Here is a 15,843-nt window from a genome sequence, read left to right on the forward strand (position 1 = left end):
TTCAGGTTTTTGTTTGGATAGGGTTGCCAGGAAAAGGGGGAAGATCAAATCTCATTATAACAGAAGTATATTTATTCTTTCCTTTATTATTATTTATTTTATTTTAATATTATTTTATTATCTCCAGGGTTACTGCTGGGGCTCAGTCCTGGCACTATGAATCCACTGTTCCTGGCATCTATGCTTTCCATTGTATTGGATAAGACAGAGAGAAATTGATAGAGGGCAGGGGGAGAGATAGGGAGAGAGAAAAATAGACACCTGCAGACATGCTTCACCACTTGTGAAGCGACCCCTTGCAGGTGGGGAGCTGGAGCTCAACCCTGGATCTTTGCATGGGTCCTTGTGTTTGGTATGAACTTAACTGGGTGCTCTACTTCCAGGCCCCCTGCTTCTTATATTTTTCCTCCACCACCCTGCTCCTTATATTTTAGTAAACTCCCAGTATTCCTCTCTTCATGGTTATTGAATTAGAATTTTCATCTTAAAATAGTAGATTATCTCTAGATTTCAGAAAGTCAAACCTATAGACATGAATAATTCAAGAAACAGAGACACAAAGACATTTATGAAAAAACAAAACAAACAAATAACAACAACAAAAAATAACAGGAAGCACACATAGTGTGGGAAATCACAGCAGATACTCCACATTTCAAGTCTCCAATGTCTTGCCATGTCACATGGACACAGTGACATGGACATGGACACAGTGACACAGTGAGACAGTGCGCCACTCTAGCAGGTCTTCAAGAGGTCTGAGTCTGGAGAAAAGAGCTCTCTATGTCCAGTATGCAGAGCTCATAGTCCAAGATGCCCAATGTGTAGAATCTCCCTCATTACCTATTTGTTTACTTTAAGCTCTAAAGTTCTTCTTCTCCTCCTCCTCCTCCTTCTTCTTCTTCTTCTTCTTCTTTTTCTTCTTCTTCTTCTTCTTCTTCTTCTTCTTCTTCTTCTTCTTCTTCTTCTTCTTCTTCTTCTTTTTCTCCTCCTCCTCCTCCTCCCCCTCCTCCTCCTCCTCCTCCTCCTCCTCCTCCTCCTCCTCCTTCTTCTTCTTCTTCTTCTTCTTCTTCTTCTTCTTCTTCTTCTTCTTCTTCTTCTTTTTCTTCTTTTTCTCCTCCTCCTCCTCCCCCTCCTCCTCCTCCTCCTCCTTCTTCTTCTTCTTCTTTTTCTCCTCCTCCTCCTCCTCCTCCTCCTCCTCCTCCTCCTCCTCCTCCTTCTTCTTCTTCTTCTTCTTCTTCTTCTTCTTCTTCTCATTGGGGTGCCTGGGGATGTGTACAGTACAGCTGAGTACATAGTTTCTGATCCTATTTGATGTTTACATTTTAAAAAGAGGAAGAGACACCAATGTACCTCTCCACCAAATATGGAGTTACATCACTGCTGCTGCTGCTGATGATGATGATGATAATGTTCTTTGTGCTACCATGTCAGGATAAGGTTCAAACCCAAGGTATGAGAAATAGTAACTTCTGTATTCTACTTACTTATCTATTTCCTGGTCCCTGCACTTTTAATTTAATTTAAAAAAGCTACTCATCCTTGATGAGTTCTTGATAGCATTCATATTCAAGGTGTAAAGGAGATGCATTATCTTATTTAATTATTGCATTTAATTTGAAATACAATTTAGGTCTGTGTTGTTTTTCTCTTCTATTTATCTTGCTTTCTATCATTCTGTTTCTCTTTTTGTAATTTTATATGTTATTTATTATTTATTGGATAGAGACAGAAACTGAGAAAGGGACATATAACATAGACACACACACACAGAGAGAGAGAGAGAGAGAGAGAGAGAGAGAGAGACCTATGGACCTGCTTCACTGCTCAAGAAGCTTCCCCCATGTTAGGAGGGACCAGAGGCTTGAATCTGGATCCTTTCACATTGTAACATGTTCACTCAACAGAATGTACCACCACCCAGCCCCATTTTCTGCATCTTTGCACCCTCTCTTGTCCATTCTCCTCTGAATTCTATGGATGATAAGCATCTTGTCCCTCCGATCATTAAGGAGACAGAACTACTTGGGTAACTATTCCGAAATCCTGTATGGTCTAAGATAAGTCATGTGATTTTTACCTCATTCACCCTTACCTCTGAGTTAAGGAGTTTGCATCAAATGATCTCTCATATCATTTTTCTCTGTAGAATCACTTCTGCACAGTCTTCCCACCCAAAAGACAGAAAAACTGTAGCTCAAACTCCTAAGTTCCTTTTCACTTTCTCCAGGGTCATATTCTCTGTTCCATTATGCTCTGTGGGAGATGGGAGATTTCCCAACACCTGTGACGGCCCTCTCTCTATCTGGGAGGAGAGAAGATGAAGGACTCATGTACTTGCTGGCAAGTGAGCAGATCAGCTCAACGATGTCAAAGGAAGCTGATGAGCAAGTTCTGATTCAGCAACCAGAGAAGCTTAAGGGCACTTCAATAGCCCTCAGATGGCAGATTCAAGAGCCATGAGCAATAGGAATCTATTAAGGACAAACCGTGTCATGGAGAATGGATGAGACTTGGGATGAGCTTTATAAATGAGGCCATGAAAGGAACAGAGTGGTTTTGATGTGGTGTACCAGAGGGACACTTTGGACTGAGACAATTTGAAATCACTGGATTGACAGGAAGCCACTTAAAGGAGAGTGGAGTTCTGAAGACAGCATTGTGCAAAGAATAAAATTAGCCATAACCTGAGAAACTGTACACCAAAGTCTATTTTACTGCTTTCATGATGAATCATTATTGGTATCTGTGTTACCTGTCCTGAGAGTTTTCATGAAGTCCTTTCAGAGAAAGTCCACTAATGGGGAAAAGGGTAAGGAGTGACAGCCCTGATTCAATGTGGCATGATAGCAAAGGTGATGCCTTAGATGACAACATTCTCTGTCTGGGCTTTACATGTTCCTCAGACTTCATGTCCATCGTTGGCCTGTAGTAAGCTGAAGCACACTGATTCAGCTGCACCTACTGACAAAATATTTTAATGCTTCTATAATATTTGCCATATAGTCCCAGCCTCTACTCCAAGTAGGCCCCCATCACTGACCTGGTCCTTCTTTAAAAATTGCTGGCATTTTTCTAGATGTATTCACTATAGTTTGTCTGTTCCTGAGAGCTCTCTACTATGTATGCTGTCTGCCTTTGTTCTGTGCCAATCAGCTAAAGTTTGGGACAAAAATGGACTGTCCAGTTTCTCCTATAGGGAAGGATCTACAAAGAATCCACCCAACAGATATTATATCAGAACTCCTTTGATTGAAGAGAATCAGAGTTATGATGTTCAATATTAATAACAACAACAACAATAAGAACAATAATCAAGGGGACTGGGTGGTGACACACCTGGTTAAGCACACATGTTACCATGCACAAGTTCCCAGGTTCAATTCCTCACTCCCCACTTCAAGGAGGGTTTCACCAAACCATGAAACAATACTGCAGTTCTCTTAGTCAATCTACCTATCATCTGTCTATCTATCTATCTATCTATCTATCTATCTATCTATCTATCTATCCATCTATATATCTATCATCTGTCTATCTATTTCTTACTCTCATTCAAATTTTGTTTGTACTATAGAAAGAAAGAAAGAGAGAAAGAAAGAAAGAAAGAAAGAAAGAAAGAAATAGAGAAAGAGAAAAAGAGAGAAAGAGAGAAAGATAAATGAAGGAAGGAAGACTGCTGGAAATGTTAAACTTGTCATGCAGGCACTTCTTCTTCTTCTAGCATTTGCCCTTTTTCCGTAGCCAGTCAACAGCATCAGGTTGAGCCTGATGTAAAGTTTCCAGACCTCCTTTGAATCTGGAGAGGTGGCAGTCGTTGACTATGTGGGTCATAGTCTGTCTGTAGCCGCAGTGGCAGTTCGGGTCGTCTCTGGCTCCCCAGTGATGGAACATAGCGGTGCACCAGCCATGGATTGTTCAATAACGTGATAGGTCAAAGCCGGGTTGATGCTTGCAGGGGTCTGTGATGAGGTGTGTGTTCTTTACCTCAGCTGACTGCCAACTCTGTTCCCAAGAGTCTGGAACAGAGAAGTTCAGTGTAGGCGTAGTTAGACCAGATTGGATGACGAGACGTCAAGCGTTGGACAGGGTGGGCGAAGATATCCGCGTATATTGGCAGGTCCGGTCAAGCGTAGACATGGGAAATGAACTTAGATGATGCTGCATCCCGACGAATATCTGGCAGGGTGATGTTGCTAAGAACTGGCAGCCATGGAACCGGGGTGGAATGGATGGTTCCAGAAATTATCCTCATGGAGGTATATAATTTGGAATTGACCAAGTGGACATGGGGGCTACGGAACCATACTGGGGCACAGTATTCTGCAGTGGAATAGCATAATGCCAGAGATGATGATGAACAGAGCCCTGGGGGAGGCCACTTGAGACAAGTCTCCATCTGCTAGACTTGTCACCCAGATGCACCCGGAATCTTCTGTTTTGGAGAAGAAACGATATAGTGTTGGCCACCCATGGAGGCAGGCATCTTGAGATCTTGACTAGGAGGCCACTGTGCCAGACCATGTCGTAGACTGCTGTGAGATCAACAAAGACAGCACCCGTCTTTAAATTCTTCTGGAATCCATTTTCAATGTAAGTTGAAAGGGCCAGGACTTGTTCGCAGGTAGATCTTCCTGGGCAGAAACCAGCTTGGGCAGGTGATAGGAATTTCTCTGTAAGAGGAGAAATTCGTCACAGAAGCAACCTCTCAAGGAGTTTGTAACACACGGAGAGGAGAGAAATTGGTCTATAGCTGGTGTCCAGTGTTGGGTCTTTCTTTGGTTTCAAAACTGCTATTATCTTCGCAGGACGCCAAATTTTGGGCATAGATTCGGATTCCAAGATGTGGGACAGGAATGTAGTGAGCCACTTCTTTGCTGCGGGGCCCAAGTTAAGAATGAGTTCTGGGGTGATGTTATCATAGCCAGCAGCCGTTCCCGGTTTAACCCTCTTCAAAGCGTGTTCCAGTTCAGACAGTGTAAAGGGAGAGAGTTTTGGAGATGGACAAGATAAACGGAAGTGGGATGACCACTCATGGGAAATTTCTCTTTTCCAGACTGGGTCGATCTTAGCACGTCCAACTTGAGTTAGGTGACTGGCCACTGAGTTTGGAGATACGGGAGAATGGGAGATATAAGAGGGTTGGCTACCGGCACCCAGACTGTGAAGAAGCTTCCAGGCCTTCCTACTTGAGTGGGTGAAATTCAGACTTTCCGTGAGTTGTTGCCAGCGGGCTTGGCGTGCTGCATCCAGGGAGGCAATGAGATGGTCAGCCACATCTGGGTTGCCCAACTCATCATACTGCTTTAGTAGTTGCTCACATTCAGCATCAAGACAAGGCGTATAGTTAGCACGTCTCCCACGAGGAATAGCTTGGGAAGCTGCTTTGAAGATGGCTTGGCGGAAGCGCCTGTAGGAATCTTCAGAGGGGATAGAGTTAATTGGAATTGCAGGAATAGATTTGTTGGTAAGATCACTGAACAGACGCCAGTTTGCTTTCTGAAAGTTCCATCTTAGTTTCTCCAAGCACAGAATCAGTGGGAGCTGGAGACCAATGTGGATGATAGCTGGGCGGTGATGACTGTGCGGAAGTCCTTGAGAACTTGTCTTGTAGTGGGAAAGGCTTGGCTGTTGACTGTGCTAATCCAGCACAGGTCGGGTGACGAGTCTTTATTCCATCTAGCACTCTGAAAAGAGCCTGGCTGTTTGGGATCATATAATAGGGAGAGGTCATTCGCTGAAGCCCAGTCGGCTAAGATAGAGCCGTCAGCACGAGTGGAGGAATATCCCCAGTCTTGGTGATGACTATTAAAGTCTCCAACGTAAACGGCTGGGTGATTCGGGCTAGGCAGGACCTCATTATCCCATGAGGCACTGGGAGGCTTATATACGTTGACGAGCTGAATAGTTCCAATAGTAATGGAGTCGTAGAAGGCCGAAGAGGCCGTATGGTAAACGTATGCAGGCAGTAAGCCCCAGCAACAACCCTCTTTACAATAAAGAAAAGAAAGAAAGAGAGAAAGTAAAAAGAAAGAAAGAATTAAACAAAGAAAGAAAGAAAGAAAGAAAGAAAGAAAGAAAGAAAGAAAGAAAGAAAGAAAGGAAGGAAGGAAGGAAGGAAGGAAGGGAAGGAAGAAAGGCTGACTTTAAGATCCTGGCCATTTTTTACTCAATAGCAACTTCTGTAATAGACTCCATATTTTCTTAGGCTTCCCTGTGAAATGGGCTAAGGTTTTTGGAGACTCTGTATCTTGGGCAATAACTACCCCCCCTGCCCTAATCTCCCTTCCTCTTCCTATTATACCTTTTGGCATTTCAAACTCTGTCTCATCTGCTTCCAGAAAACCAACCTGCCACGTTGGGTTGTCAAATAATTTTGTTGCCAATCCTGATTATATGAATCAAGAGGTTTTTAACTTCCCAAGACGCCTCCTACTCTCTCATGGTTCTATATTTGAGTGGTAACAGTACCCACCTTAATATGTGCTGCCTGTTTTCATTCTTCACTCAGATTATCCTACTCATTCTTTCAGAACCCACCCTCATAAACAGAAGCTATTAGTCTTGGGAAGCATCTCATGATAACATGAGAGTTCAGTTGTGCATAACAAATGACCACAAACTTAAATCATCAACAGACTATCTCTGACTTCTTTTAGAAGAATGAATTAGCTGAATGCTCTGCTCTGCTTAGTATCCCACAGGGTTCAAAGCTTAAAGGCAGTGTCTATGACTTCTGTCTCATTTTAGGCTGAGAGTTCTTTTTCATGCTCATTCAAGCTTCATTTGACAAAATTCAGCTCCTTGTGGTTGGGTGATTGATGTCCCCATTATATTGTTTGTTTTCTCCAAGGAGGAGGGAATGGTTTCTTTTGTGCTCTCTCTTCTCTGAAAGGACTCACTTAATTAGGTCAGGCTCACCCAGGAAGCCCTATTTTTTTTATTAATTCAAAGTGGACAGGTGAGTAGTGCAGTCACAGGACTGATATCATAGTCACAGGTTCCACCCTCATTCAGAAGAAAGCAGCCTGCTCTGGCACAGCCAGCCAGCACAACACAGAAAATGGAGATCTTCGCAGTAACCATGGAAAGCTTTAACCTGGAAGTGACACAAAACTTTGGCTCACAAAGCATTGGCCAGAATTAGTCATGTGACTAATCTAACTACAGAGCAGTCAAGAAGTACCTACAGCAGTGACAACTGGAAATGTTTGTATCAGGGAGGGCAAGGACTTGGATATTGATTTCTGGGTTCCCAGAATATATCCAGTGGCTGAAATGTAGTAAAAAAAATGCAGGCATCAGTAAAACATTTCTTTTTTAAAAATATTTTATTTATTTATTAATGAGAGGGATCGGGGGGGAACCAGACATCACTCAGGTACATATGCTGCTGGGGATTGAACTCAGAACCTAATGTTTGAAAGTCCAATGATTTATCCACTGAACACCTCCTGGGCCACAAAATTAAATATTTCTACATGACCATGGAGGTGATTCCGAAAGCCAACTGTATAGCCCTGTACCACACCTCTATAATTGAGCAGTTCCCTTATGTCTTTTGTGAAATAACTGCATTAAAAATAAACTTCCCATGGTATATTTACAGCCCCTCCCTTCTTTCTTCTACTATCTTGAAACTCTGAAAATGAAAATATATTGAACTGTGTGACTGCTTTATATTATTGACATCACAAAAAAAATCATTAAAATAAAGATGAAGACAAATCCATATTTTAGAAGTAGAACAAGCATGAGAGGGATAGTTTGATCCATTAGAGCACCAACTGTCATGCCTGAAACTCCAGGATTTGTAATAGGTTCAATCCCCAGTACCACCTTATACCAGAACAGTGCACTGTTCCTGTTTGGTCTGTCTCTTTCTTCTTTTTTCCAGAGCACTGCTCAGCCCTGGCTCGTGGTGGTGCAGGGAATTGAACCTGGGACTTCAAAACCTCAGGAATGAGAGTCTCTTTACTAGCTACTCCTGCATGTGTTTCTCTTCTTTCTCCAGCTTCCCGCACTCTCATATAATATATACATGAAGAACAATTGCTTGATGAACAATCCATCTTCTCCCACTTGGGCCTCTTGGCCTACACTTGCCTTGTTTTCTAATGCTTCTGCCTGGATTATTATTGAAGGTCCTTCCAATTTCAGCCTGTGAGTTTTATCTTGAGGTTATATTAGCCTGGTCCTTTTAAAAATGGAAAGGTCACTCCTCCACTTTCCAAGAACTTTGGACTTGCCCCCTTGTAAATCTTTATCTTCTATAATCAATGCTTTAGTTTCCAACACACTACACTGTGAGCTCCTTCAAGTTCTGAACTGTCACAGCTCTCTCTAGGACACTGTCTTAGGTATAATACCTCATCAGTTAGTAAGTGCTGAATAAATATTTGGTAGGTATATAAATGAAGAAAGAATACAATGATATGAGACTTAGATCTTTGAAATATCATGAAAATTTAAGCTTAGACTTAAATTTCTAAAATCCTTCATGTTATAGCTATGAGGAAGATTTAAATAAGTTTCCAAGGTTTTTGACTTCATAAAATTCAGATTTGATTACATTCATAGTTCATCAAAGATATCATCCCTAAGATAAGCTCTGGTTTTCTCCTGGCAACTGACTGGAAGAACTATATTAATTAGAAAGCTTGTATTTTATAAAGTATGTTTCATTATTTAGATCGTTTGGTCATGGTGAGCTTGTTTTCTTTTCTTTTAACAACTCTAAAGTAGTAAAGAAAACCTGACAGAACAAAAAAGGAAAACTACAGACCAATATCTCTGATGAACATAGATGCCAAAATATTAAACAAGATCTTGGCCAACCGGATACAGCAACATATCAAAAAGATTGTTCATCACGACCAAGTGGGATTCATGCCAGCAATGCAAGGCTTGTTCAACATCCGTAAGTCAATCAATGTCATTCACCACATCAATAAAAGCAAAGCCAAAAACCACATGATTATCTCAATAGATGCAGAGAAAGCCTTTGACAAAATCCAACATCCATTCATGCTCAAAACTCTACAAAAAATGGGAATAGATGGAAAATTCCTCAAGATAGAGGAGTCTATATATAGCAAACCTATAGCCAACATCATACTCAATGGACAGAAGCTGAGCGCATTCCCGCTCAGAACGGGAATTAGACAGGGCTGTCCACTGTCAATGTTACTCTTCAACATAGTATTGGAAGTTCTTGCCATAGCAATCAGGCAAGAGAGAGAAATCAAAGGAATACAGACTGGAAGAGAAGAAGTCAAGCTGTCACTATTTGCAGATGATATGATAGTATACATAGAAAAACCTAAAGAATCCAGCAGAAAACTACTGGAAGTTATTAGGCAATATAGCAAGGTATCAGGCTAAAAAATCAATGTACAAAAATCAGTGGCATTTCTTTATGCAAACACTAAATCTGAAGAAGAAGACATCCAGAAATCCATCCCATTTACTGTTTCAGCAAAATCAATCAAATACCTAGGAATAAAGTTGACCAAAGAAGTGAAAGACTTATGTACTGAAATCTATGAGTCGCTACTCAAAGAAATAGAAACTGATACCAAGAAATGGAAAGATATCCCATGCTCATGGATTGGAAGAATAAATATCATCAAAATGAATATTCTCCCCAGAGCCATATACAAATTTAATTCAATACCAATAAAAGTTCCACCAAGCTTCTTTATGAGAATAGAACAAACACTACAATCATTTATCTGGAAAATGAAAACACCTAGAATTGTAAAAAAAACCACCTTAAGGAAAAGAAACAGAAATGGAGGCATCACACTCCCAGACCTTAAACTATATTATAAAGTCATCATCATCAAAACAGCAAGGTACTGGAACAAAAATAGGCACACAGACCAGTGGAACAGAATTGAAAGCCCAGAAATAAATCCCCACACCTATGGACATCTAATTTTTGATAAGGGGGCCCAAAGCATTAAGTGGAAGAAGAAGGCTCTCTTCAATAAATGGTGCTGGGAAAACTGGGTTGTAACATGCAGAAGAATGAAATTGAACCACCTTATGTCTCCAGAAACAAAAATCAGCTCCAAATGGATCAAAGACCTAGATGTCAGACCAGAAACAAATAAATAATTAGAGGAAAACATTGATAAAACAGTTTCCCACCTACACCTCAAGGACATCTTTGATGAATCAAACCCAATTGCAAGGAAGACTAAAGCAGAAACAAACCAATGGGACTACATCAAATTGAAAAGCTTCTGCACATCCAAAGGAACTATTAAACAAACAAAGAGACCCCTCACAGAATGGGAGAAGATCTTCATATGCCATACATCAGACAAGAAACTAATCACCAAAATATATAAAGAGCTCAGCAAACTTAGCACCAAAAAAGCAAATGACCCCATCCAAAAATGGGCAGAGGATATGTACAAAACATTCGCCTCAGAGGAGATCCAAAAGGCTAACAAACATATGAAAAACTGCTCTAGGTCACTGATTGTCAGAGAAATGCAAATTAAGACAACACTAAGATACCACCTCACTCCTGTAAGAATGGCATACATCAAAAAGGACAGCAGTAACAAATGCTGGAGAGGTTGTGGGGACAGAGGAACCCTTTTACATTGCTGGTGGGAATGTAAATTGGTCCAGCTTCTGTGGAGAGCAGTCTGGAGAACTCTCACAAGGCTAGATATGGACCTTCCATATGATCCAGTAATTCCTCTCCTGGGATTATACCCCAAGGACTCCATAACACCCAACCAAAAAGAGGTATGTACTCCTATGTTCATAGAAGCACAATTCATAATAGCTAAAACCTGGAAGCAACCCAGGTGCCCAACAACAGATGAGTGGCTGAGAAAGCTGTGGTATATATACACAATGGAATACTATGCAGCTATCAAGAACAATGAACCCACCTTCTCTGACCCATCTTGGACAGAGCTAGAAGGAATTATGTTAAGTGAACTAAGTCAGAAAGATAAAGATGAGTATGGGATGATCCCACTCATCAACAGAAGTTGAATAAGAAGATCTGAAACGGAAACTAAAAGCAAGACCTGACTAAATTGAAAGTAGGGCACCAAAGTAAAAACCCTGTGGTGAGGGGTAGACATGCAACTTCCTAGGCCAGTGGGGGGTGGGAGTGGGTGGGAGGGATGGGTCACAGTATTTTGGTGGTGAGAATGGTGTTTATGTACACTCCTAGTCTAATGTAGTCATATAAATCACTAATTAAGTTGAGAGGGGGAAAACTAATTGTATGTCTCGAAGTTTTTCAAAACACAAACTGAATCTTTTCAATATATAGGCTGTGTAATTGATATGCAGACTCTCTCAGAAGCCTAGATCAAGTAGATCAGAAGCAACCAATAGCACAGCTATATACAAGATACTGGGTACTATACAGCAAACCCTAAAAAAAGGACTTTTCAAAGTTAACCCAATTACCAAATAATGTGATGATAACATTAACTATCGATTGTCTTTTTGAACCATAAGACAGCAGGAACCTCACATCTCCACTATAGAGCCCCTACTTCCCCCAGTCCTGGAACCATTGGATAGGGCCCACTTTACCATATGCCTCTCCCAATCCATATCAAATAATATTGCATCTGCCAATCACAACCTAACCAACACAATGATTGCCACCTCAACATGCGTCACTTCAGACTGTGTCCAGAGACTTCATGTGTGGAATGACAACCCTTCAGCTTCATTACTAGGTGAGACCTTTCCTTTTATAGTATACTCTAATTCCTTCTCAGGTGGTTCACTTTCTAACAAAGTCCCATAACCTAGATATACACCAGTTTCTGTGAGAGAGAGCATGTGTTCACACGTATCCATCAACTACTGCAAAATATATACCTGAAAGCAGAAGTACACTAGAGTTTGCAGTGAGTACCCCCGTAGCACTTCCTCTCCACTATTCCAAGCTTTGGGTCCATGATTGCTCAACAATTTGTTTGGCTTTGTATGTTAACTCTTTTTTCAGTCATCAGGTTCCAGATGTCGTCAGGATGCCGGCCAGGCTTCCCTGGACTGAAGACCCCACCAATGTGTCCTGGAGCTTTGCCCCCCAGAGACCCATCCTACTAGGGAAAGAGAGAGGCAGACTGGGAGTATGGACCGACCAGTCAATGCCCATGTTCAGCTGGGAAGCAATTACAGAAGCCAGACCTTCTACCTTCTGCAACCCTCAATGACCCTGGGTCCATGCTCCCAGAGGGATAGAGAATGGGAAATCTATCATGGGAGGGGGTGAGATATGGAGATTGGGTGGTGGGAATTGTGTGGAATTGTACCCCTCCTACCCTATGGTTTTGTTAATTAATCCTTTCTTAATTCGGACTCTCTCAAAAGCCTAGACCAAATAGATTAGAAGCATCCAGTAGCACAGCTATATACAAGATACTGGATACTGTACAGCAAACCATAACAAAAAGACTTTTCAAAGTTAACCCAATTAACAAATAATATGTTGATAGCATTAACTATCGATTGTCTTTTTGAATCCTAAGACATCAGGAACCTCACATCTCCACTATAGAGCCCTTACTTCCCCCAGTCCTGGAACCCTTGGATAGGGCCCACTTTCCCGTATGCATCTCCCAACCCAAACCTAAAAATATTGCATCCGCCGATCACAACCTAACCAATGCAACGATTGCCACCTCAACATGCTTCACCTCAGACTGTGTCCAGAGACTTCACGTGTGGAATGACAACCCTTCAGCTTCATTACTCGGGTGAGACCTTTCCTTTTATAGTACACTAATTTCATCTCAGGTAGTTCACTTTCTAACAAAGTCCCATAACCTAGATATACACCAGTTTCTGTGAGAGAGAGCTTATGTTCACACGTATCCATTAATTACTGCAAAATATATACCTGAAAGCAGAAGTACACTAGAGTTTGCAGTGAGTACCTCCCTAACACTTCCTCTCCACTATTTCCAAGCTTGGGATCCATGATTTCTCAATAAATTGTTTGGCTTCGTATGTTAACTCTCTTTTCAATCACCAGGTTCCAGATGCCCCCAGGATGCTGGCCAGGCTTCCCTGGATTGAAGACCCCACCAATGTGTCCTGGAGCCCAGCTTCCCCATAGACACACCTTGCTAGGGAAATGTAGAGGCAGACTGGGAGTATGGACCGACCAGTCAACGCCCATGTTCAGCGGGGAAGCAATTACAGAAGCCAGACCTTCTACCTTCTGCAACCCTCAACGACCCTGGATCCATGCTCCCAGAGGGCTAGAGAATGGGAAATCTATCATGGGAGGGGGTAGGTTATGGAGATTGGGTGGTGGGAATTGTGTGAAGTTGTACCCCTCCTATGTTTTTGTTCATTAATCCTTTCTTAAATAAAAAATAAAAAGAAAAAAAGAAAAAAAAAGAAAACCTGAGATTTTCAAAATTACAGAAGCATGGGTCACAAATCTTGGATTCTGAAAAACAAAAACTGGGACTTCCACTGTCTAGGACATTGCCTTCACGGACAAATCTATCTTAGCTCTGGTTTTATGTCATTATATAGTTTGAACTTTTCTAAAGTGATGTCTGAGACACATAGAGCTGAAAAAAAGATAACATGGGTACCACACAGTATATAACTCTGATAAAGTTCTTCAACCATTTCCTCATCAAAGATTCCATTGCCTTTTGGGTCTAGCCAATCTCGCAGTCTCCCCAGGAGACCGAACATTCATCACGGAAACAGTCAATAACGTGTCCCAAGGTTCAGAACCTCAATTTTTACCAAAGGTCCCAGGAACAATTTCCCGTGACTCTCATGACTTCTATTTTCTTGTAAGTTTGGAACCAGAGGCTCAAGTTCTTTCTAAACATGCACTCTCGTTATTTTTCCTGACATCTAGATCCAAAAACCCAAAGAATTTCTAAACTATTTTTCTCTAGTATCAAAATCTGAAATGTAAATAGTTACTTTCTAATTAGCCATATTATTAAATGGATCCAACAGATAGTATAATGTAAAAAAATACATAGTATCTTCACATTTATGTATTTTAACTGTTTTTTTCCCTAAGAATCACCTTAATTTCTGTGCTTGTCTAAATCTCACATGAGTTAGTATATAATGTTATTATATACATGTTATTATATTGCACAAAAGAGGGAAAGAGATTCTAGAATATTTTCATAAAGATAACAATGACACCATGATTTAAGCATATTTAAGAATGTATATTTCCATATATACGCATATAATATTTGAAGAGTTTTCAAGTGTTATTTTTATAAGCATTATTTCAGTAGCTTCTTTTGTACTCAAGTAAATAGATAGATGATAGATAGATAGATAGATAGATAGATAGATAGATAGACCACAGCACCAAGTTTCCCCTTGGGGCAGAAAATTTCCGTGTGATACAAGGGCTCATATTGGATCACACACATACCCTGCCTGGTAAATTATCATTCTACCACATTTTCATTTTCTTTAACTCTTACAATAGTAGTGAAAGAGTTGTCTTCTTGCATAAGGAAAATCATTTTCTATAAAGAAAAATTATAAAATGAGACCCTCTAAATTCCAATTAACCCTGAGATCTTCACCTCATGGCTTGATGTGTTTCTACTGTGAGCATAGCTGATATAGAAGTGTCCATCCTCTAGTGATATGGCCACTGTGGGGAAATAAATACTCAATGGCACAGAAACACCAGAGCCAAGGAAGTGGTTCAGAGGTAGAGGCAATATCTTCCATGTGTGAAGTCCCAGGTTCAATCCACAACACCTCATAGATGACAAAATAATGTCCCTGGAAGCTAGGAAAGTTGCATAAGCAATGCTTTCTGGGTATCCCATCATACAGCCACTCTTACTCACTAAACAACTGATATTCATCATGGTACTGTGACGAAGCAAATGTTCTTTAGAGCTAGATTATTAGGGTTTAGCTTCTAACTTACCCATTTAATCGGTATTTTACATTGATCTAGTTTCTTGAGACATTTCTGTCCTGTTTCTTCTTCTAAAGATGAGCATAATAATTCACCCATCTCTGAAGCTGTTGTGATGATTGAGTGACTTAGATGCAAAAGTGTTTAGAATATTAAGTGTTCAATAAATGTGTGTATTTTTAACTTCTATAACTATATTGTGAGCCTCAATTTCTTCATTTGGAAAATAGCAAGCAGAATGTCAGTCTCTTAAGTCTGTAACTATTGCAAATAAAATGTGTGTGGAAGGTCTTTGCACAGACCCAGCACACCAGAAGCTAAGATCACTCCTCCATCTTTTTTCTAATCTTTTCTTCTTCTCTCCCTTCCAGCACAAACCTGAAAGCCCTTTGGCTTCATAGTCAGATAAATTTCATTCATATCAACAATATGAAATAAGGATAAAGAAATCCATATTCTAGAAGTAGAGAGGCATAAAGCATGCCAGTGTTGTTAGCAGGAATGAAATGCAGCCTTTATCTATAGGACTCATGATATGAGATGATCCTTGTACCTATTTAGTTGTTATTGGTCTTTAGGGCCTCTCAGAGGACCATGGGTCTTTGCTTATGTGCTGAGAGTAACTACTGCTCCAACTACAGGGTGGCTATTAGATAAGTGAAGTGTGGTGTTATGCTTCCCATCTTCATTCTTCATGCAGGAAAATGTCCTTAAAGAAGCAAATTCAGAACACTTCTTATGAGTACTCTGTAGTATTTTTTAAAAATCTTGTTCTCAGCCTGGTACATACAGATAAACTTCAGAGCAGTGACACACAGAGCTGCAGCTTCGTGTGGGAGAACAAGGTGCAGATGGAGGCCTGCCCCCAAAACACTGGTGTAAAATAGACCACAGCAGTCAGTGCAATGTTCTGT

This window comes from Erinaceus europaeus, chromosome 3 (assembly GCF_950295315.1).
Source record: "Erinaceus europaeus chromosome 3, mEriEur2.1, whole genome shotgun sequence".
Lineage (NCBI taxonomy): Eukaryota > Metazoa > Chordata > Mammalia > Eulipotyphla > Erinaceidae > Erinaceus > Erinaceus europaeus.